The 25,258-nt window shown below is 39.4% G+C and overlaps 1 protein-coding gene across 3 annotated transcripts in view; it reads right to left on the bottom strand.

Annotated features, from left to right (window-relative positions):
* The window catches only part of LOC114684977 (gastrula zinc finger protein XlCGF17.1-like), a 79,415-nt gene that overhangs the window by 27,123 nt on the left and 27,034 nt on the right, over positions 1 to 25,258 (bottom strand). For 2 of the 3 annotated variants that reach the window (XM_037197946.1, XM_028859531.2), the window contains exon 2: positions 2,558 to 2,643. The exons of the other annotated variant lie outside the window; for it this stretch is intronic. The gene's annotated coding sequence lies outside the window, so the exon portion shown is untranslated. The remainder of the gene's footprint in view (positions 1 to 2,557; positions 2,644 to 25,258) is intronic. 3 annotated transcript variants of the gene reach the window in all.

Below are 25,258 nucleotides of genomic sequence, written 5' to 3'. Positions count from 1 at the left end.
TGATAAATAGCCCCACCCTGTGCCAATATTTTGTACAACTGTTGGAAACAATTCATATACAGTTCCCACAATCTATAATTTACCATTATATGGATGATATGTTATTAGCTGATTCAAATGTAGCTACTTTAAAAAAATGTTTGAAGAAGTAAAGAAAGTTTTGCCTAATTGGGGATTACAAATTGCTCCTGAAAAAAATACAAAGAGGAAATTCTATTAATAACTTAGAATATAAAATATGTCTACAAAAATTTTGACTCCAAATGGTCAAATTCAGGAGAGACTGATTACAGACTCTTAATGACTTTCAAAGATTGCTAGGAAACATTGCCAATCTATGGCCCACTATTGGAGTAAAAAATTCAAAACTGAGTAATTTGTTTCAAACCTTAAAAGGTGACAAACATTTAAATAGTCCCTGAGAATTATCAGGGGAAGCTGAGAGAAAATTGGCTCTGGTGGGAAAGAAATTATAGGATGCACATATGGATCGTGTGGATCTGGAGCTTGACTGCATTCTGGTTATATTACCCTCTATGCACTCCTCTACAGGGATTTCAATGCAGAAGAAAGATATTGTCTTGAAATGGATATTTTTTTTTTTTTATCACACAGAGTAAGAAATGAAAAACTTATATGGAAAAGTTTTCTGAGTTGATTCTAAAAGAAAAATTATGACTTTGTCAGTTGACAGCAATGGATCCAGTAGAAATTGTAGTACCTTTTATTAATGAGGAAATGTCCTTTTTATGGGCAAAAAATGAATATTGGCAAAGAGATTACAGTAACTTTTTGGGAAAGTTTAATAATTATCCCCAAAGCAAGAGACTTAAATTAATAAAAGGAACCAATTGGGTCCTTCCTTATATTATATGGAGAACACCAATCTCTGGAGCCCCTATATTTTATAATGATGAAAATAAATTTGAAAAGGCAGACTACAAATTGAGAAATTTAAGTAAAATGGTTCAAAGTTCTTTTATTTCTCCTCTCTGTTAGTCCCGCCTATACTTCCTGCCTAGCCACTGCCAATCAGGTTTTATTTATTGACCAATCAGAGCAACTTGACATACAGACCATTCTCCAGCACAGCCAAGTGCAGACCATCTCAGACACCTGCACTCAGGCTTGTGGTCCTAATCATCCTCTATGCAGACCTGCTAGGTAAAGTCACGAGGAACCCGAGAACAGGCTCCCACAGGACATACAGAACATCCCACAGCAATGACTCTATGCAGAAGTCAGAATTATATGCCATTCTCATGGTACTAATAAATTTTACAAAACCTCTCAATAAAGTTACTGATTCTCAATACGCAAAAACAGTTGTTTTACACATTGAAACCACTTATTCCTAATGAATTAGAATTAAGTTCATTATTTATACAATTACAGGAAATAATTAGGAATAGGAATAATCCCATATATATCACACATCAGATCCCATAGGAGTCTGCCAGGTCCTCTAACAGAAGATAATGATGAAATTGACATACAGACCAGCACAGCCAAAGTGCAGACCATCTCAGACAGTTGCTAATGGAAAATATGCAGGAGGCCACAGGATTCCATAAAAAAAACCCATCATGTCAATAGCAAAGATTTAAAAAAGGATTTTTCCATCACTTGGCAATAAGCCATGGGAAATATAAAAAAAAATTCTACTTGTTCCTTGTACAACCAAACTCCATTACATATAATTACATATAGAAAGGAATTCAAAGGTATGCAAAGAAATAAAATTTGAGCCGGGCGGTGGTGGTGCATGCCTTTAATCCCAGCACTCGGGAGGCAGAGCCAGGCGGATCTCTGTGAGTTCGAGGCCAGCCTGGTCTCCAAAGTGAGTTCCAGGAAAGGCGCAAAGCTACACAGAGAAAAAAAAAAGAAATAAAATTTGACAAATGGATATGTTTCATTTTACAGAATTTGAAAAATTAAAATATGTGCATCATACAATAGATTTGTTTTCAGTATTTCAGTGGGCAATTGCTTTGAGTTCTGAAAAGACTGATTCTGTAATTACACACCCATTAAAAGTCATGGTCATCATGGGAATATCTGTACAAATTAAGACTGACAATGCTCCAGCATATGTCTCTCATAAAATTGAACAATTTTTTATGTATTATAATATAAAGCATATTACAGATATACCACCAATCCAACAGGACAAACTATTGTAAAAAGATCTAATTGCATTTTAAAAGAAATGTGTAATAAAAAAGTCCCCAGAGATAGATTATATAATGCCTTATTAACTTTAAATTTTCTAGATACTAACAAAGAAACAACAGCTGTGGAGAGACATTAGACAATAGAAAATACTGCTGAACTAAATCAACCTATATACTCTAAAGGCATTTTGATCTCAGAATGGAAACCAGGATATATGTTATGCTGGGGAAGGGTTTTCACTTTTGTTTCCACAGGAGAAGAAAACTATGAATATCATCAAAATTAAGAAAGATTGGCTTCAAGCAGGAGAGAACTCTTAACAAGGAGAAATAATAGTTCATCAACCAATATGACAATTCTACATATTGAAAGGAAAACTCACCAAATAAGGGTCAGGGCAGGATTCTGTTTTTGTCTTTGCAGGAAAATAGAAATATTCATCTTCAAGAAGTCAAAAGACCTGGATATCTAGACATTTAAAAAAGAATGGAATGTTATCCAGAAAAAAATACCAAACAAGGAAAAATCTGACCGAATGGTACCAATATTCTCTACAAGATAAAATCTCTCTACATAAATATTAAAATCTTTTTACTTCTCTAAAAATTTATAGTCCTGACTTGATTAAAATTAAAGCTAGCTTTGGAATTGGGATACAGCACTCTCCTCTAAATCCAAACATGTTAAAAAAATCAGAATATCTATTTCATATTAGAAGAGCCACCCAACATGGGACAGAAGAAAACCAAAATCTAGGGATTATTATTGTCACAAATTTCTTTCCCCTCCTACTTATTTTGGACTCTTTAGAACCTTTATTTAGATATAGTACTATCTTAAAATTGAAATTTTCCCTTTTGATATTAATAGTGTTTAAATTTTCCATAATGCACAATAAATTGTTCTAACAATGTTCTCTGAACTCTCCAAAAGGAAGATGGGGCAGGACAACAATGACTCTACCTGGTCCATAATAGTGCCGTTGAGCTAATAAACACCACTCAGAGATCAGCCTTGGACTACAAACTACTCTGGACAAATCAAGATGGCTGGCTGAGATGACTCACTATCCTACAGCACTCTAGCCAGAACTTCAGATAAGCTTTACCCATTACTCAGAGACTGGCTACAAATGTCACAACTAGTCCTCATGAGACTTAACTTTGTTTTAATCTTTTAAAGAACCCCATAGAGATACCTTCACCCTCCCACCAGACAGCAGAAAGTAATCCTAAAGTATCAACACCCCCTCTCCCAAAAGAGTTTTGGGGTTACAGATAACTGTCATCTATAAGGGGCTGTTTATAAGTTATTATAGCGTCAAGAGTGGAACAATACAGATTAGACTTAGGAATCTTATTTGAAATAGAAAGGAGGATAGATATTATAGGGTAATAGTGTAGATTATTATATCTACTTATAAACTAAAAAAGCAACTACCAGTTTTCGATGATTTGCATTGGTATGGACTCATATATTGATACAAATGTAAAATTATTTTTCTTTTCCTGTCTAAGATAATTTGTATATTGATACAAATTCAAAATTATTCTTGTTATATGTGTGTGTGTTTCTACTCCTGTTTAAAATACTTTTGCATATTGATACTGATAGACCCCAAAATCTAGGGTCTCAAGTGGGCACCCCAAGAACCCAGACTCAGGTCCAGTTGATGCAACAGCAAGAGGTTTATTGCAGCTGTACAGTCTGGCTAACTCAGCTCCAGAGAGCAAGAGTCGTGCCTATTGCAATCACATGGGTACTTTTAAAGGAAAAACCCACAAAAGCCATAAGATTACAATTCCCATACAATTTTGTTTCGATTGATTTATGTCTAGAGGCTAATTTCATAAGATCATGGTCTGATCAGAGAGTGATCACAGAGTGGGTACAGTCACGTCCCCATGCACATTCTTCCTGAAACTTCAAGTGGGGTATCAGGGTGGGAGTGGAATTTACACAAAGGTCACAGTGGTCCTTCCTGGAACACTTGCAACTATCCCAGTCACAGTTGAGCACATCTCTTAACAGAGATATCTTTACATTGTTACATTGTGGCAGGGGTGGTTGAATAATGATTGAGTCAGCTTGCCTTTGGAACTAGATTTTTATTTTCTCAATTCCTGGGGCTAGGGGGTGTAAGCCTGAAGAGTTAGGGTCCTTCAGATACAAATGTAAAATTATTTTGTCATACTGTGTATATGGTTCTACTTCTGTTTAGGATATTTTATATAATGATGCAAATTAAGGATACTTTTGTCATATTGCACTATACATTTCTACCTCTGGTTAAGATATTTTTATATGTTGTCAGAATTTGGAGGTCATTGTCCTTATACTGTACATCTGTTTAAAGATTATTTATTTTTGTGATGTAAAGCTTAGTCTATAAGCTGTCTAGGTTGATAAGAATTACAGGTTAATAGTCACTCATGTTTGTCAAACTTATAGTCATGTTAGTTAGGTTTTCTAGGTGTACAGTGATATATTGCACAAAGATAGATAGTCATCAAATACTCCTAAGACCTGGAGAATATGGCATTTAAGTGTTTAATAACTTAGAATTCTGTTGATATGAGACACGATTGCTCCTGACAGCACCAATCTACTCCCAAGAAAATGATGGGCACTAAAGACAATCCATATGGAGTTGGTTTTCTTCTTGGCAAAACTGGCCTATTGGTCAAGGAACTGCCCTTGCCTAGACTGTTGACAGTAAGCACACTGTCCAATCCAGACAAGCAGGACACAAAGAAAGGTGACTACTGAAACTTGCCAAGAGAGGGTAGGAGAGTCTTTCAAATTTTCCTGCTTCTAAAAAGTCTACCAGACATTCTAGGCCTATTAGCCAGATGTGGATGCCCCAGCATTGCAGAGAAACATTGGGTGACTGTCCAGGCAGCCAGCTGTTTCTGTCATTTCATATGTTTTTCAGAAGCCACTTGCTTGCACTTCCTGCTAACTCAGGTCTTGGATGGGGTTGAAGACTACAGAGTTACAGTTACAATCCTCTGGAATCTTAGCTAGAGGAATATGAGATACAAGACTTAGACTCTCCAAGATAGGACAACTATTGGAGTAACCTCTGTAATTTGCCAACTACCTATAGTCTGGACATCTAGAATGTGTTTCTTGCCTGATGCTGTTCTTGTTAGTTGTAGTTCCTTTTTGTTTATGTTATTACCTTTTCTTTCCTCCAGACAATACTTGATAATTGTTCTTATTATATACAATTTTGTATTAGGATTATAACTTTCTTAATTAGATAAAAGAATGGGAAATAATATGGGGATTTGATCCATTTAGCCAGTCATATAGTGGTGACTATCCTTATGGGGTGTGGTCTTTTTTGAGTATATAACCAGATAAGAACTGAAAAGGAGAAGGGTCTCATACTGTCTCTGGGACGTGGAAGGTTTCCTGACACCATGGTTCAGTGAGCTGGGACAGAGCTTTGCCTATCCTTCCTTGGTGGACAAGGAGGCAACAGTGCCACTTCATTCTGTATTCATGGATGTGTAATTCCCATTTCATCCCTTAATAAATTATTGACCAGACTTCAATGGGTTCTCACTTCAGATTTCTACTAAAATAACCAAAGACACTGGGTAAACACTTAATAAAATTCATTCACTTGCTCATATAATAAGGATATATAGAATGCTCATGCACTTAGACTGGGGGAATAGTAATATACAAGGTAGGGCACTCCATTCCCTGGGACTTGGGTCCTGCCTTTACCCCTCAGGCAATGGAGCTACACAAAACTTTCCAGTTCTTAAGTGGGAGGTCTAGATGGTGAGATGACTCTCTCTCTGACACTGGCTGTTCCTATAGCAGGCAGAATTCACAAGCCAGATTCTGGCAATGGACTGTATTTGAAGCTGGGTTTCAATGTTGATCCTACAGTACTCAACTCCTATCTTCAGCACTACAGCCCAAACTGCATCAGGCTGGTCCAGATACACTGCCAGAGGGAGTGCTTGCCTGGAGGCTTGTCACAGAAACACTACAGCAGACTCCTTCCTCTGAGGATGTGTATGGGATGGCAGGTACAACCATCTTTAAATCCCATCATCTTCTCTGGAAGTAGCTGTGATGGCACCTGATCTAATCTGAACTTACTTTGAGGCTTTAAATAAGCTAATGGTGTAAAAGTTGTCTTAGTAGCTGAAAATACTGCTATTTTCTTATGTCAGCCTGAGTTATGATATAAAACAGTTTTTAGGAAATATATAATTCCTAACTTGTATAGTATATATTTGTATTTATATTTTTTTCATCAAACTCCGTGTAAGCTAACATTATAGATATCCCAAATGGACAATACAGCATAAGAAGGAGTCATCTTCTAGACAGTCCACAGATATAATTTCCAATTAGGTTGAGATGTAATCATAAAATAGACACATTATAATACAGGTAGTGGGTAATCATCTACAGCATATATATAATATCAAATATCAAAGGTGCAGCAGAAGCAAACAACATTCTTTTTTTTAAGATTTATTTATTTATTATGTATACAGTTTTCTGCCTACACACCAGAAGAGGGCACCAGATCAAATTACAGGTAGTTGTGAGCCACCATGTGGTTGCTGGGAATTGAACTCAGGACCTTGGGAAGAGCTGCCAGTGCTCTTAACCTCTGAGCCATCTCTCCAGCCCGCAAACAACATTCTTTTTTAGTCCGTATTCTTGTAAGCCTTGCTTGAATGAGATATATCCATCAGAGAGATATTCTTCTGGTGGACTGACACTTGAACTTCAATTGCCATCTCTTGTACCTCTGATAAGTTTATAGGCTACAAGCAGGTTGGGTTAGGGGAGGAAAGACAGGAGACAGGGCATCCCCCTAACTACTCTGTCTTTTCAGGCTCAAATTACATATCATCTCTTGTATTAAGATTTCTCTGCCTTTTCCACAAAGACATTGAACCTCGCTAAAGCTGAGAAGAGCCTTTCATCCAATTCTTATCATCATGATATAAAATTAGGAGCTGGTGATTTCTTCAGCACAGTCTGTGGTCATGCCCTGGACAGAGGGTACAACTTACTCATCTTTGTATTGTAGCTACTGGGGGAGATTGATTCCCAATTTTCTAAGAAAGCGCCATATTGATTTCCAAAGTGGTTGTACAAGCTTGCATTCCCACCAGCAGTGGAGGAAAGTTCTCCTAGCTCCACATCCTCTCCAGCATAAGGTGTCTTCAGTGTTTTTGATATTAGCCATTCTGACAGGCGTAAGGTGGTATCTCAGAGTTATTTTGAATTGCATTTCCCTGATGATTAGGGATGTTGAGCAATTCCTTAAATGTCTTTCAGCCATTTGAGTTTCCTCTGTTGAGAATTCTCTGTTTAGTTCTATAGCCCATTTCTTAATTGGACTGTTGGGCATTTTGATGTCTAATTTCTTGAGTTCTTTATATATTCTGGATATCAGTCCTCTGTCAGATGTGGGGTTGGTGACGACCTTTTCCAATTCTATAGGCTTTTGCTTTGCCTTGTTGACCATATCTGTTGCTCTACAAAAGCTTCTCAGTTTCAAGAGGTCCCATTGATTGATTGTTTCTCTCAGTGTCTGTGATACTGGTGTTATATTTAGGAAGTGATCTCCTATGCCAATGCGTTGAAGACAACTTCCTACTTTCTCTTCTAGCAGGTTCAGAGTAGCTGGATTTATGTTGAGGTCTTTGATCCACTTGGACTTAAGTTTTGTGCACGGTGACAGATATGGATCTATTTGCAGCCTTCTATACATTGATATCCAGTTATGCCAGCACCATTTGTTGAAGATGCTTTCTTTTTTCCATTGTACACTTTTGACTTCTTTGTCAAAAATTATATGTTCATAGGTGTGCGGATTAATGCCAGGGTCTTCAATTTGATTCCATTGGTCCACATGTCAGTTTTTATGCCAGTACCAAGTTGTTTTTATTACTGTAGTTCTATAGTAGAGCTTGAGGTCAAGGATCGTGATGCCTCCAGAGGTTGTTTTATTCTACAGGATTCTTTTGGCTATCCTGGGTTTTTTGTTTTTCCATATGAAGTTGAGTATTGTTATTTCCAGGTCTGTGAAGAATTGTGTTGGTATTTTGATGGGGATTGCATTGAATCTGTAGATTGCTTTTGGTAAGATTGACATTTTTACTATGTTAATCATACCATGAAAGCTCTTTCCATTTTCTGATATCTTCAATTTCTTTCTTCAAAGACTTGAAGTTCTTGTCATACATACAGGTCTTTTACTTGCTTAGTTGGAGTTACTTAGTTAGAGATATTTTATATTATTTGAGGCTATTGTAAAGGGTGATGTTTCTCTGAATTCTTTATTTACCATTTGTATATAGGAGGGCTATTGCTTTTTTGAGTTAATCTCATATCTTGACACATTATTTAAGGTGTTTATTAGCTGTAGGAGTTCCCTGGTAGATTTTTTGGGGTCACTTATTTATACTACCATATCATTTGCAAATAGCAAAAAATTGACTTCTTCCTTTCCAATTTGTATCCCCTTGATTTTCTTTTGTTGTCTTATTGCTCTAGCTAGAACTTCAAGTTTTATATTGAATAGGTATGAAGAGAGTGGACAGCCTTGTCTTGTTCCTGATTTTAGTGGAATCACTTTGAGTTTCTCTCCACTGAATTTGATGTTGGCTCTTGGCTTGCTGTAAATTGCCTTTATTATATTTAAGTATGTTCCTTTTATTCCTGATGTCTCCAAGACCTTTATCATGAAGGGGTGTTGGATTTTGTCAAAAGCTTTTTCAGCATCTAATGAGATGATCATGTGTTTTGTTGTTGTTGTTGTTGTCTTTCAATTTGTTTATATGGTGGATAACATCGACAGAATTTCATATGTTGAACCATCCATGCATCTCTGGTATGAAGTCTTTTTGATCATGGTGGATGATGGTTTTGATGTATTCTTGGATTTGGTTTGCCTGTATTTTATTGAGTATTTGTGCATCAATGTTCATGAGGTATATTGGTCTGTAATTCTCTTTCTTTGTTGCATCTTTGTGTGGTTTGGGTATTAGTGTAACTGTAGTCTCATAGAAAGAATTTGGCAATGTTCCTTCTGTTTCTATTGTGTGGAACAATTTGAAGAGTATTGCTATCAGCTATTCTTTGAAAATTTAGTAGAATTCTGTGCTGAAACCATATGTCCCTGGGCTTTTTTGGTTGGGAGATTTTAATGACTGCTTCTATTTCCTTAGGGGCTATAGGTCTATTTAAATTGTTTATCTGGTTTTGATTTAATTTTGGTGTGCGGTACCTATCCAGAAAATTGTCCATTTCTTTAGCATTTTCCAATTTTGTGGAGTACAGTTTTTTGAAGTATGAGCTGATGATTCTCTGGCTTACCTTGTTGTCTGTTGTTATGTCTCCCTTTTGGTTTCTGATTTTGTTAAATTGGATATTTTCTCTCTGCCTTTTGGTTAGTTTGGATAGGATTTTGTCCATCCTGTTGATTTTCTCAAAGAACCAACTCTTCGTTTCATTAATTCTTTTTATTGTTCTCTTTGTTTCTATTTTTATTGATTTCAGCTCTCAGTTTGATTATTTCCTGGTGTCTACTCCCCTTAGGTAAGTTTGCTTCTTTTTGTTCTAGAGCTTTCAGGTGTACTGTTAATTGCTAGTGTGAGATTTCTCCAATTTTTTTATGTAGGCATTTAGTGTTATGAACTTTCCTCTTAGTGCTGCTTCTGTATTGTCTCCTAAGTTTGGGTATGTTGTATATTCATTTTCATTGAAGTCTAGGAAGTCTTTAACTTCTTTATTTATTACTTCCTTGACCCAGTGGTGGTGATTCAGCTGAGCATTATTTAGTTTCCATGAGTTTGTAGGCTTTCTATAATTTGTGTTGTTGTTGAATTCTAACTTTAAGCCATGATGACCCAATAAAATACAGGGGGATATTCCAATTTTTTTTGCATCTGTTGAAGTTTCCTTTGTTACCAAGTATGTGGTCAATTTTAGACAAAGTTCTATAGTGTGCTGAGAAGAAAATATATTCTTTTTTGTTTGGGTGGAATGTTCTGTAGATGTTAATTAAGTCCATTTGAGTCATAACATCTGTTCTTTCCCTTATCTCTCTGTTAAGTTTCTGTCTGGCAGACCTGTCCATTGGTGAGAGTGAGGTGCTGAAGTCTCTCACTATTAGTGGGGGGGTTTGATGTGCATTTTAAGCTTTAATAATGTTTCTTTTGCATATATGGGTGCCCTTGTATTTGGGGCATAAATGTTCAGAATTGAGACTTCACATTGATGGGTTTTTCCTGTGATGAATATGGAGTGTCCTTCTTGATCTCTTTTATTAATTTTAGTTTGAAATCTATTTTGTTAGACATTATAAAAGCACCATTAGATTGCTTATTAAGTCAATTTAATTGGAAAGTGTTTTCCCATCCCTTTTCTCTGAGGTTGTTTCTGTCTTTGAAGTTGAGGTGTATTTCTTGTATGCAGCAGAAGGATGGACCCTTTTTCATATCCACTCTGTTAGCCTTTGTCTTTTTATAAGTGAATTGAGTCCATTGATATTCAGAAAAATTGATGTTCAGTGATTGTTAATTCCTGTTATTCTTTGGTGGTAGTGTGTGTGTGTGTGTGTGTGTGTGTGTGTTTCCCTTTTTTGGGATTTGCTGGTGTAGGATGATCAATTTTCTGTGTTTTCATGGGTGCATCTAACTTCCTTAAGTTGGTTTTTTTTCTTCTAGTGCTTTCTGTAGGGCTGGATTTGTGGGTAGGTATTGTTTAAATCTTGTTTTGTCATAGAATGTCTTGTTTACTCTGTCTATGTTAATTGAAAGTTTTGCTGAGTATAATAGTCTGGGCTGGCATCTGTGGTCTCTCAGTGTCTGCAAAACATCTGTCCAGGACAACCTGGCTTCCAGAGTCTCCATTGAGAAGTTGATTGTTATTCTGATGGTCTGCCTTTATAAATTACTCAGCCTTTTTCCTTTGCATCTGTTAATATTCATTCTTTATTCTGTGTGTTTAGTGGTTTGATTATTATGTGGCAAGGGGACTTTTTTTTGGGTCCAGTCTATTGATATTCTGTAAGCTTCCTGTATCTTCATAGGCATTTCCTTCTTTAGGTTGGAAAAGTTTTCTTCTATGGTTTTGTTGAATATATTTTCTGTGCCTTTGAACTGGCATTCTTCTCCTTCTTCTATCCCTATTATCCTTAGGTTTGGTCTTTTTATGGTGTTCCAGATTTTCTGGATGTTTTGTGGTATGACTTTGTTTGCCTTAATGTCTCTTTGACTGAAAAATCTATTTCCTCTATCATATCTTCAATGACAGAGATTCTTTTTTTCATTTTTCTTTATTAAGAATTTTTCTACTCACTCTACATATCACTCACAGACCCCCCTTCTCCCTCCTCCCATCCCCTACCCCTCTCTCCCAAGCCACCCTGCATCCTAACATCCCCCAAATCAAGGTCTCCCATGGGGAGTCAGTAGAGCCCGGCACACTGAGCCTAGGCAGATCCAAGCCCCTGCCCACTGCACCAATGCTGTTCAAGGCATCACACCACAGGCACCAGATTCGCAGAAGCCTGCCCATGCACTAGGGACACATCTCGATCACACTGCCTTGGTGCCCCCGCAAACAGTTCAAGCCAAACAACCATCTTCCATATCCAGAGGGCCTAGTCCAGTCCCATGGGGGCTACACAGGCACTAATCTAAGTTCATGGGCTTCCACTAGTGTTGTCCGTCATCTTTGCACGTCTTTACATCATGATCTCGACGTCCCCCACCTGCAGAATCCCTTCTCTCTCTCATCAATTGGGTTCCCAGAACTCGGCCTGGTGCCTGGCCATGAATCTCTGCATCTGCCTCCATCAGTCACTGGACAAATTCTCTATGATGACAGCTAGGTAATTCACTAGACCAGACACTAGAGTAGACCAGTCCAGGTACCCTCTGGAACACTGCCAGCAGAGCAAGTGGGGTCATCCTTGTGGATTCCTGGGAGCCTCCCCAGCACCCTGCCTCTTCCTATTCCCATGATGTCCTCATCTATTATGGTTTCTCCCTCCCTGCCCTCCCACTCTGTCCCTGTTCCAGCTTGACCCTCCCATTTCCCTACGTTCTCATCCCCCACTCCTTGCTCTCTGCCACCCCCTACACCCAGTCTGCTCATGTAGATCTCATCCACTTCTCCTTCACAGGATAATCCACGTGTCTCTCCTAGGCTCTTTCCCTGATAGCTAGCCTCTCTGGAGCTGTGAGTTGAAGTCTGGCCACCCCTTCCCTCACATCTAGTATCCACTTATGAGTGAGTACATACTATGTTTGTCCTTCTGAGTTGGGGTTACCTCACTCAAGATGATATTTTCTAGTTCCATCCAATTGCCTGCAAATTTCATGATATCATTGTTTTTTACTACTGAGTAGTATTCCATTGTATATATGTGCCACATTTTATTTATTCATTCTTCAGTTGAGGGGCATCTAGGTTGTTTCCAGGTTTTGCTATTATGAATAATGCTGCTATGAACATAGTTGAGCATGTGTCCTTGTGGTAAGATTGAACATTCCTTGGGTTTATGCCCAACAGTGGTATATCTGGGTCTTGAGGAAGACTTATTCCCAATTTTCTGAGAAACCGCCATACTTATTTCCAGAGTGGCTGTACAAGTTTACATTCCCACCAACAGTGGAAGGGTGTTCCCCTTGCTCCACATCCTCTCCAACATAAGCTGTCTTCAGTGTTTTTGATTTTAGCCATTCTGACAGGTATAAGGTATAACTCTGGTATCTCAGAGTTGTTTTGATTTGCATTTAACTGATGACTAAAGATGTTGAGCAATTCCTTAAATGTCTTTTAGCCATTTGAGATTCTTTTGTTCAGAATTCACCAGACATTCTTTCTTCCATCTCTTGCATTCTGTTGGTTATGCTTGCATCTGTAATAACTATTTGTTTACTTAGATTTTCCATTTCCAGCATTCCCCAGCTTTGTGTTCTTTTTATTGCTTCACATTTCAATTTTCAAGTCTGTATCTGTTTTCTTCACTTGTTTGATTGTTTTTGCTTCACTTTCTTTAAAGGGATTTATTCATTTCTTCAAAGTTTTTGTTTGTCTTTTCCTCAATGTCTTTAAGGGAATTTTTCATTTCCTCTTTAAAGGCCTCTATCATCTTCATAAAGTTATTTTTCAGGTCATTTTATTCTGGTTCTTCTATGTTGGGATGTTCAAGTCTTGCTGTTTGTAGAACTGCTAGGTTTGGTGGTGCCATTTTGCTCTTTATGTTGTTAACTGTATTCTTGCACTGGCATCTACCAAGCTCTTCCTCCAATTAGTGCAAGTAGTATCTGTGTCTCAGGTAGTCCCTTTTGGCCTTATCAGCACTGGAGGTATTTGTGTCTCAGGGAACTGCTGTAGTCTCATTAGATGGGTGAGTTTGGGGGACTGAGTGGGATTTGTAGATTACAGAGTCTGATGGGGGTGTTGGTGGTGGGCAGTCCTGCCCAAAGGAGTCTTTCCTGTTGGCCTGCAACTAGGGCTGCAATGTTTGGGGAAGGGGGAAATGGGTTTTGCCTTGTGGCCTAGGGCCTAGAGACTAGGCTGACTTGATTGGCTGGAAGAATAGTTACCCACCTCTTAGTCCAATTGGAGTTGGAGTCTGTGTCTCATGGAGCTGCTGACATCTTGGGGGATGGGTGGGTTTAGGGGACTCAGTGGGACTTGTAGATTACAGAGTTTGATGAGGGGTGAGGTGGGCAGGCCTGCCCTCAGGAGTCTTGCCTGCTGGTCTGCAACTCGGGCTGCCCCATATTTATGATTTTATTAGCCATCTCACTTACAGGAAGCACTTGCTTCCAACCTATAATCATCAGAATCTGTGGTAGTTTATAGCTTCTTGTTCTTCCTCTAATTATTAGATTACACTAGCCCCAGGCTCTGACTTCAGCAGAGCAGCACATCTTTGGAGCCCCTATTGTATCAGCTATGACTGCAGCTTCCAGACAAGAAGAGGTGTAAGCCCTGTCCAGTCTTCAGGCAGTACACTGCGTTGGCTTTCTGGTGATTTTCAGGTCATCAAAAGGTGAATCAGAAAGGTGCTGAGAAATAGAATGGAGAACAACTGAGATAGTGGCATGGGATACTGTAGCAAGAGCCTAGGAATGCTGCTAGGCAGCACTTTTCCCACCAGAGCTGAAGACCAGCAGGGGACTCAGTCATATTACCTTTCTAGGTAGTGCCTGATCTGGGTATGGCCAAGTCACAAAGCCTGAAATAAGCTTTCCTTAAAAATCATCCAGTATATCAGAGCTAGGAGTAGCTAGTGGTGATCCAATACATTTGCCTACTTTTTGTTACTTCTTTGGGGGTGGAGAAGGTAAGTATGAAATGTTTTGAATATTTTTGTTTGTTAGATTTTTGATAGAGGTCATCATTATTTAGCTCCAGTTGCCAGGGAATTTACTGAACTGACCTGGCTGACCTCAGACACACATAGTTCTGCTGACATTTACTTCCTGAGTGTTGGGATTAATGGCATGTTCCAACTTGCCCAACCAGATATTATTTTATACATGGAAATATGAATTTTCCCTCAAAACAAACAAAAATAATAAAAAACCCCTCTAAGATCTGGAAATGCCAAGTATTTATTTGTAATTATAGACATTTCCCGAAGTTGAGTGTAGATGCTCTTTGATGCACCAATCTTTGGGTTCTCACAGGCCTCAGCATTACATTGTCTTCCATTTGGTAGCTTAATCATTCACTCCTTTCTGAGAGTCCATGTTAGGGCTCCTTAGGACTGACCTGCTTAGTAAACTGGCTGACTGGGGCAAACAGCAGCTCAAGGTGTCTCAGTTGGTAAGAAGCAGATCTGTTCTGTCCCACCAGTTTTTAGGGGGGTAAAAGGGTTAAAGTAGGATCTCATGTATCTTAGGCTGGCCTGGAATGTTCTATACAGATGAGGAGCACATTAACTTGTTTATCCTCCTTCCTCCATTTCCCAAGTGTTTTAATAACAGGTATATGCCACTTTAATGTGGTACTGGGAATTGAACTCAGAGCCTCTTACATCCTAGGTGAACACATTGTCAACTTAGTCACATCTCCAACCTGACCACTGTTAATTGGTGGGGTTCCTTTCCCTAATGAAGTGCCCCTGTTAATGGGTGGGATGCCTTGCTGGGCAGAGCATGTATTTCTTATATTCTCACCCAGGTCATTGCATAACTCATCTTTCATATTCAGCTGCACAAATTCAGGACAAGCATCCCAAAGAGCGGATGAGATGCTGTTGAGGCCCCAGCCAGCTCTAAAGTGTATAGGTGTGCATCCATTGAGCACAGGGGCATCTACCTGGGCACCAGCCTGGATCAGGAACTGCATTTTACAGTGCTCCTGGGTTTCCACAGCCAGGTGTGGTGCAGTTTTTCCAGTGGTGGCCTACTGAACAACAATAGGAATGTCAGCTATGAGGTTCAAGAGGCAATATACTGAGCCTGAGCTCTGGAGATATAGCTCCAACACATTTGACACTGTCAGGGAACCTGTGGCTAGACCAGAAGGAGTCAGGTGGTGGACATGGTAGAATCCTGCTTCATTGTGAAGCAGCAGTTCTGGGAGTGGTTGGTTCTTATGTAATGAGATGACTTGAAGATATTACAGGCCTTGGGATTAGGATAGGAACTGTTTTGTTTTGTCGTCTACTGATCTTTTTCTTCAAGGATTACATGACCCTACAGCCTCAAGGGACTTTCTTTGGCCAGCCAGCCCCCTAATAATGAAACATAAACTTATTGTTAATTTTGAGAGCATGGCTTTCTCTTAGATTTTTCCCACTACGTCTTATAACTTAAATTAACCAGATTTTCTACTTTTTAATCTACTTTTCCCCACATGGCTTCTTGGCTTCTCTTCCATTCTGTATGTCTGAGTCCTTCTTTGTCTAGCTGGCATCTCCTATGTGTCTAGATTTTAACTCCAAGTTCCTCTCTTGCCCTGGAAGTAACACCTATTCTCTCTTGCCTCATATTGGTCCATTCAGCCCTTTACTAAACCCAGCTGAAGGCACCGAAGGCAAAGATACATCTTTACAGTGTGCAAAAGAACAGCCAACAAAAAATCTCTCTTATCTCAACACTATTAAAAGGAAAAGAACTTAAAATTTCCACTTTTCCAGTCATGTTATTGAAACTCATGTTTCAGGGCTGAGGCTGTTGAGTGACAGCCAAGAACACACACACTCTTCCAATACACATACTCACTTTTGCCAAACCAAAACCAAACTGTACCTGTTTCCAAGCCAAGCTAGGCCTCTAAGATAAGCTGCCTGGGGATCTTCTTGGTCCCAGTCTCTACCCAAGGTTCACTACTTCCTATGTGCCCCATGTCTCTTGTTTTACTTTTGTTATCTCACATTTGGTCTGGAATGCCCTTCTTTTCTCTAAGCCTGCTTGTAATAAAGATTTAGGTTCCAACTTCATCCTTTATCTGTTCCTAGTCTGTTAAAAAGTTTATGACTCTGAGGCTTTCTCTGACCACCCTAGGAAAAAATTATCCCCAACCTGCCACATCCCAGTCCCCCTCCCTCTGCTATTCTGTCACAGTAATTACTTCACTTTTTATATTTATTATCTTTCTCACTCTTTCTTGGTTTTCTTCATAATTGTAAGCTCTACTCCTAGGATAATGTGTGGCACATATTCATTTAATTGCTACTGAATATAATATCTTTAGGGCAAGATATATATTTCTGCATATCAGATTGCAGACACTGAGTAAGTTCTGAAACTAATCATTTACTCAGTGACTTAATAAGGATGCATTTAGTATTCATGTGCTTAGACTAGAGAAATAACAATGAACAGGATAGGACACTTTCTTCCCTGGGACTTGGGCCCCAGTCTTTGCCCCTCAGACCCTGGAGCTACACAAACTTTCCAGTTCTTAATTGGGAGATCTTTTTGGTGAGATGGCTCTCTGCAAGGCAATGGCTACTCCTCCAGCAGGCAACATGCACAAGGGGTACACGCATGGCTACGTAACAATGTTGATCCTGTAGTATTCTGCTGGCCCCCTTCAACATCAAGGCACAAACTATATCCAGCTGGTCCAGATGAAAGGCACATGGAGTGCTGTCTGTTGGCACAGTGGATCACAGAGCCACTGCAGCAGGATCCTACCTCTGAGAACATGTTTGCATTGGCAGATACAATCATAACCATCTTTAATTCTGAGCAGCTTCTCTGAAAGTAGCTTTGAAGACCATAGCTAGATCTTCTGGGAAATTACTCACAAGTCTCTCCCCATATTCTTAGGTCCCAAGAAGGAAGTAGAGCTATGCTCTTAGTGCTAGTCTGGAGAGATCTGTGTCATCCTCAAGAGTTGATCTGCAGGAGTTGGTTTAGGAGAGTAAAGAGAGAAGACTGGGTAATCCCACTGATTACTCCCTCTTTTAAGGCTAAAATAACCATGTCATTTCTTGTAGTAAGACTTCCCTGCCTATTCCACAAAGACATTAAACCCACTGAAGCTGGTTTGGGTCTTCCATACAATTTTTGTCCTCAAACTGTATAAGTACATGCTGGGGATTTCTTGAGCACAATCTGTGGTCATCTAGTGGACAGAGGCAGCATCTTACCCACTAATCTTTGTATCACAGCTGCTGGTTCTCTGTTTGGCCGATGGCTTCATATGGCCTCTGATTTGGCTATTGTCTGTGGCACCCCAGTCACAAACAGGTATCTTGACTTAGCCTTCTCTTTACTTACTTGGCAAAGGTAGTTATAAATTTACACTACTTTCCATGGCAAGAAGCGAAGGAAGAGAATAGCACCACTGGTGACTCATGAATTACTGCAAGGTGTACCAGCCTTGAGCAGGAAAACACTAGCATCAGGCAAGAGAGGGTATGCTGGAGTCTTGGGTTAGGATGAATGCATCAACCTCTGCATACCTATCCTACAAAAATAGATACAGCAATATTATTTGATTTGGGGTCATAGCTGCTGCAGTCAAAAGAGAAACCCACCATGATGCTAAACTTTCATTTCCCCAAAGAGCAGCATGGTACAGCCTTTTTGGAAAAGACTGATACCTGGATAGCTCACTCAAGTTTCTTTACTCAAACAATTAAAAGGTAATTGGGCTTGGCAAAGTTTCCTACTAATAAAAATCATCTTGTGCTTGCTGCCCATGAGAGGTGACAACTGACACAAATCTCAATCCTTTTTGATTATGGTAAGTCATAATCAATACCCAAAACTCCAGGTCTTCCAATAATGTCATCGGACCAAGGTAGGTGTAGTTGCAAGCTCTCATATAGCACCAAGTAAAGACTCTCCAGAGAAACAAGGTTTAAGTAGTTTCAAAACCATTTATCAGCCTCTACTGATTAACCTAAACATAGCAAAGGGTTTGCTGAAATGTTGCTCCCAGAGCCAGACACAAAGACTTTACTACACATTTCACTACATAGTAAGAAGGAGTTTGGACCAGAAAATGAGGGGTTGAGACAGGAAGCCTGGATTCTGAATGTGGGAGCTCCAAGTTCCCATGGGTGGTCCAGTGAAATGTTTTGGCTTGGTAGTCATTGGGTACAGTGCTGACAGGAAAAGGGTCTTCCTGTCCAGCTTGCCTACACCTTGCTTGCTTCTGCCCCCAGGACCTTGCTAGGCAACTGCAGCTCAAATCTAAACTAAAATTTGCTGGAGAAATGCAGAGGTGGCTTCCAGTACTGAGCTACTTGCTTCTCCACAACACAGAGGACAGGAGGAGTTAGTTTGTGGGATCCTACAGGGAACTGTCACATATTCCAAGGGAGGAGTGGTAGTTTGAATGTACTTGGCCCTCATAATCTCAAAGAAGTGTCATTATTAGGAGGTGTGGCTTTCTTCAATAGGTACTGTCTTGTTAGAAGTGTGTCACTGTGGGGACAGGCTTTGAGGTCTCCTATGCTCAAGGTACTGCCCACTGTCTCAGTCAACTTCTTCTTGCCTGTAAGATGTAGGAGTCTCAGCTATTACTCTAGCACCAAGTTTCCCTGCATGCCACCAGACTCCCTGTCATGGTGGTAATGGACTGAACTTCTGAAACTCTAGCAAGCCACCCCAAATATTTAATAAGAGTTTCCATGGTCATGGTGTCTCTTCACATTAATAAAAATCCTAAAACATCACTTCACTTTTCTTAGCAGAGGAGAAAGGAAATTGGGGCAGGCAAGTGCTATCCTATTTGCTGGGTCAAGACTGTTCAGTATAGTGACTTTTTTGTTACAGCCAATTACAAACAGACACTCTAAACACACCCTTAACCCAAGCTTCTTGTGCTTAAATGTCAACCTATAACCTGGGGTTTTCACATTCCTTGAGATAGCATGTTCTGAAGTAAGGCACTGAGATGTCAAATATTGAGCAAACAAGGACACTCCCTCCCTCAACAGGGAAAAACAAAAATTGAATTGATTGGGAAATTTCTCTTCCCAGGGGTGGATCATTAGTAGATTTTCAATAATCTGGCTGGAGATCAAGGTGCCTGCATAAGGGCCCTGCTAGTTCTGTCCACTCACAAAACAGAGCTGATGCTTGATCCTTTGAATTGAGCCTGTCTACATGTTAAATGTATCATGTGAGTTAAGTTTGGAATTTGGAGAAGGGCACTGGATCTCCCAGGGCAGGTTCATTGAGGGTCTATCTACTGGTGTGATGGTGGTGATAGTGGGTGCCCAACTGCTTGTAGCTCCTGGGGAGGCTCAAATTGAGGATCCTGTCTCAGCCAAGCCTGCTTATTCATGCATCACCATCCACACAGATGTATGAGAGCTTAGAGCTGCTGAGGTCTCAGCACCTTCATTGGGCAATTGATAGTTGGGGACAGGCCATCCACTTAGAGTTGCTCCCACAAGGACAAGGACTCAGTGAGAGAGGAGGAGGCATAGGTGGAGCCTGACAGTCCTCCTTCTGCATCTTCCTTATCCTCAGGTGCCTTGAAGGTCCACCAAGGATGGAACCAGGGCTATGGGTGTCACTGTGCAAGGACCCTGAGCCTGTCACCCATGTAAGCAAAGGCAAAGATATCAGTGACTGTACTGGAGTCACACTGGCTGTTTTTAGCCTTTGGTCCTTTCCACACCTCTGAAATGCATGTGGCCCAGCCTATGGCATAGTGTAGAGGAGGCACCAACTCTGAGATGTGCTGTACGCCTTTTGGGTTTGTGAATCCACCTAGCAGCACAGGTATTTCACTGTGAGCAGTATTATTACCTGGTTGTGTAGATGAATAGGCAGATGAGAAATGAGAAAGGTCCACTGCAGCTTTGGGCAGCTGAATTATCCTTAGTCTAGTCTTCCATCTCCCCTCACTCACAGACCTGAGAAGTAGCCTGTCATTAGCCCTGCCCACAGACCTTCCTCTCACTAGCACTTCCACTTCCACTTAGAGGTCCATCATTTTGGAATCACCCTGGCTACTGCTGGAGAAGCTTGGGAGTTTGGATCCCAGTCTTAATTCACAATTGCTTTGATTGTTTCACTCATTCATTCATTCATTCACTCTTTTGTCAGAGGCAATAAGAGACACACCTGTAACAGGAAACAGAATGATGTTCTTTGACATGCTAAGGTACCTTTCCCTCTGGTAAACAATTGTCTTTGAGATGGAAGTTTTTTGTTTGTTTGTGTAAATGGTATTATACTTCCATTTCTGTAGGTTATAAAGATTTATGTGGAACAGGCCATATTACACCCATTTTGCAGAGTAAATATTTGCCATTGAGCATTAGAATTAAGAGAGCTCTCTCTCTGAGAATTGTGTTTAATATATATATATATCTTGTAACAGTTGCAGCCACGATGGCTTTTTTATTGTCTATCTCAGGAATAGTTACTGGAATACAGGGTATCAAAAATGGTCTGTATGATTAGTACAGTTTCTAATATTACAGACTTATTCTACTTCCTATAATCTTTCTTCCTACACTTATGTGATGTTTCATGAACCGCAGATGTAGTAGCTGTGGTGTAGATGGATCTGTTGGGGCTAGGATCTCCTTGATATGCTGATTTGTGTATGTGTTGAACTGTGGTTTTCAGTGATGGTCTGCATTTTCTGTAGAGAAAATTTTTTCAATGAGTGGTGATAGATACACTTATCTGAGGGCACCATTTTGCACTAAAAAATTAATATGATACTTCAGGAAGCAGAGGGAACATTGATGTAAAATTCATGTGTTCAGGGTAACTGTGTGATGGATAATCCTGATGGTATATTTGATGGGACATAGAACTGCTGAGAAGACATCCCACTCTGTGAGTATTTGAGGGTATTTTCACAGAGATTCAAATAATGTTTGAAGAGCCTTCCTGACTATGCAGATTATCATTCTGTGACTTGAAGTTCCAGACTGAGTGAAAAGAATATCATCATTCATCTACATTGGTCCCAATTGTAGACAAAACGTGACCTGATGCCTTTCAGTTTTGTTACCTGGCATTCCCAGCTATGATGAGATAGCTGCATATGCTCAACACTGAGCCCAAGTGAACACTTCTATCTCTTTTATACTTAAAAAATTCAAAAAATATTTTTTTTAAAAAGTATTCTCTCATACAATACAACCTTACTGGAGCTTTCCCTACCTCTACTCTTTACAGTTACCTAACCACCTCTCTTCTCCCCCAGATCCACTCCCCACCATGTCTCTCCCAGTCAAGAGTAAGCTTCCCTGGGACATCAACCAAATATGGCACAAAGTAAAATAAAGTCAGTCATAAACCCTCACATCAAGTCTGGGTAAGGCAACCCAGTAGGAGGAAAATGGTCCCAAAAGCAGGCAAGAGTTAGAACAAAAAGCTAAGAAACATAACCTATAAGCCGAAGCCCTAATGTAGACTCATGCAGGCTCCATGATTGAGGATTCAGTCTCTGTGCACTTTTATAAGCCCTGTGTACTTGATTCTAAAGACAGTACTCTTTCAATATCCTTGACCCTTCTTGCTCTCACAATCCCTGCTTTCCCTGTTCCAAAGGGTTCATTGAGCTATGAGGGGAGGGACCCAGTGGAGATCTCCAACCTGGGCTCCCACTCTCCTCTCTTTCTGCATAATGTTTGACTGTGAATCTCTGCTTCCCCTCCCATCAGCTTCTGGAGGCAACCTCTCTGATGATGAATGGACTAGGCACTAGAATATTTGGTTTGATGACATCTACCTTTTTAGTTCTTTATTTATTTTAGATATTAGCCCTCTGTCCAATGTGTAACTGGTAAAATCTTTTCCCATTCTGTAGGCTGCCTCTTTCTCTGAATGACTGTGCCTACTACATTACAGAAGCTTTTCAGTTTCATCGGGTCCCATTTGTACACTTTTGATTTTTTTTGTCTGAACAGTGTTCTGTTCAGTAAGTTGTCTTCTGTGCTAACTCATTCAAACCTATTCCCCACTTGACTCCTGTCAGGTTCAGTGTATCTGGTTTTATGTTGAGGTTTTGATCCAATTGGACTTGAATTTTGTGCAAAATGATACATATGGATCTATTTATATTCTTCTACTTGCCGATACCCAGTTAGACTGGTAACATTTGTTGAAGAAGCTTTCTTTTTTCCATTGTGTATTTCTGGATCCTTTTTTAAAAATTGGGTGTCCATAGGTGTGTATATTTGTGGTTGGGTCATCAATTCAATTCCACTGACCAACCTGTCTGTCTTTCTGCCAATACCATATAATTTTGATGACTATGGTTCTATCGTAAAGCTTGAAATCAGGGATGGTGATACCTCCAGAAGTTCTACTATTGTTCAGGGTTGATATAACTATCCTGTATTTTTTTTCATATTGTCCTTTCAAGACCTGTAAAGAATTATATTGGAATTTTGATGGAGATTGCTTTGAATCTGAGGATTCCTATTGGTAGGATGGCCATTTATAGTGTGTTAATCTTCTTGATCCAGGAGCATGGGAATTGTTTCCTTCTTGTGATATCTTCCTCAATTTCTTTCTTCAAATCTTTGGAGATTTGAAATATAAGTCTTTCAGTTACTTGGTTAGTTACCCAAAGACATTTTATGTAATTTGTCACTTTTGAAAATGGTTTTGTTTCCCTGATTTCTTTCTTAGTCCATTTGTGGTTTGTATAAAAGGGGGCTTCTGATTTTTGTGTGTGTATATGTGTTAATCTTGTTTCCAGCCACTTGAAGGTGTATTTCTGCTGTAGGAGTTCTCTAGTAAAATGTTTGTGGTGACTTCTGTAAAATATCATATCATCTGAAAATACCTATACTTCAACTTCTCCTTAACAATTTGCATCCCCTTGATCTCCTGTAGTTCTCTTATTGCTCTAGCTAGAACATAAAGTACTCCCTATGGAGAGAGTGGACAGCCTTGTCTTGTTCCAAACACAACAACCACCCAGTGTTCTGGGGCTTCAATATTAGGTGTATTGTGTCTATACCAGTTGGGAATAGAGGAATTGCTAGAAGCTAACCTGAGGAGTTGGACAACAGAACATCTGAGGCCAGTGCCCTTAAGTAGGCTGCATTATAGATGAATTTCCAAACAGTCTTATTAAATAAGAAACACAGAGCCAAATACAGGGGTGATAACTGAAGAGATCAGAGTGATTGCTACCCACTAACCTTAGCTCACCATGTCGCTGTAGCTTCCGAAGCCAGTAAACCTGCTTCCTGTCTAACCTGTGCCTTTATTGCCTTGCTATTCTGCCTTCTCATTGAATCTTGACCCAGCCACCTCACTTCCTTGTCACTGCCTGTCTATACAGACCTCCAGGTCTCTTTGGTTGGTACTGGGATTAAAGGTGTGTATCACCATGCTTGGCTATGTCCTTAAACACACAGAGACTCTGCCTTCCATGTGATTGGATTAAGGGCATGTGCTACCACTGCCTGACATCTTCTTATGGCTGGCTATGACCTCTGATCTCCAGGCAAACTTTATTAACATACAAATAAAATATCACATTTCAGCACAAATAAAATATCAGCACACTGCATTCCTTCCTCTTCTCAAACACAAGCCACAATCAGGTTTAAGATATATGCTTCTTGGTTCCTATAATCTCTCAATCAGGAGCTCAGAAGCACTAGACCAAGATTTGTCTGCAGGCTCTAAGCTTTTAAAATCATTTGCCACTGAGCCTTCTTTGGTATTTTTAATTGAAAGAATGTCACATGATCATACCTACCAGCAAAAGAAGATAGGTAATTAAATGGTATTTTTTTATGAAGAAAGGAATATGCGTGAATGGTAATTTGGATGTATCTAGGTATATCTAGTTCACTTACTAAGCATGATAACCAGCCAAGAAAAGGCTGTGGGAGATATCTTCCTTCTAGTATTTCCCCAAATTGTGAGTAAATATTTGTTCCTAGAGAGGACCTGGAAACTCTTGCTCCTTGTGGAAATAGTCTTCTGGATTATGTAGGTAAGTGTGTGTGTGTGTGTGTGTGTGTGTGTGTGTGTGGATGTGAGACAAAGACAGAGACAAACAAACAGACATGTGGAAATTAACTGTTACCAGGTTATATAAAGATCAATATAAAAACACCATGCATTCATATGGCACTTGGATCTGCAGGTGCATGCTTTTGCTCTGTATTTAAGAAGCCTAAACAGCAACAGTTCCCATGAAAATATTTGTTAAAATTGTATTTATCTCCTCCATTCTTCCCACAAATGTGTTAATGCCTAAGACTTCAATTAAGCACTGGTTTTCAACTTCAATGACTGTAAGTTGACAGTAAATAGACAACATTTATGCTTGTTTCTAGAATTCTGTCCTTTAAAATATCTCTTTAAAAAATTTTTTACAAAAATTTAAGACAATTCAGAATTTCCATAGCAATAATTATCACTACTTAAAATAGATTGCCAAGAAACATTAAATATCCAAGTGTTCAGTAAATATCTGATTATGCACTGCAGCTCCAGGGATACAACTTATCCTCTGTATAGAAATGAGAAGTAAAACATACTGAATTAAGACTGAGTATCTACTGAAGAATGCTCTATAAATATATACAGTTTATGAAAACATTTCAGAAATCATATTGATTTTCTTTTCATTGTTGCAAATACACCATTTATTTGTA

Source organism: Peromyscus leucopus, chromosome 22 (genome assembly GCF_004664715.2).
Source record: "Peromyscus leucopus breed LL Stock chromosome 22, UCI_PerLeu_2.1, whole genome shotgun sequence".
In the NCBI taxonomy this organism is placed as follows: Eukaryota; Metazoa; Chordata; class Mammalia; order Rodentia; family Cricetidae; genus Peromyscus; species Peromyscus leucopus.
This window is presented reverse-complemented; position numbering and strand designations above follow the sequence as displayed.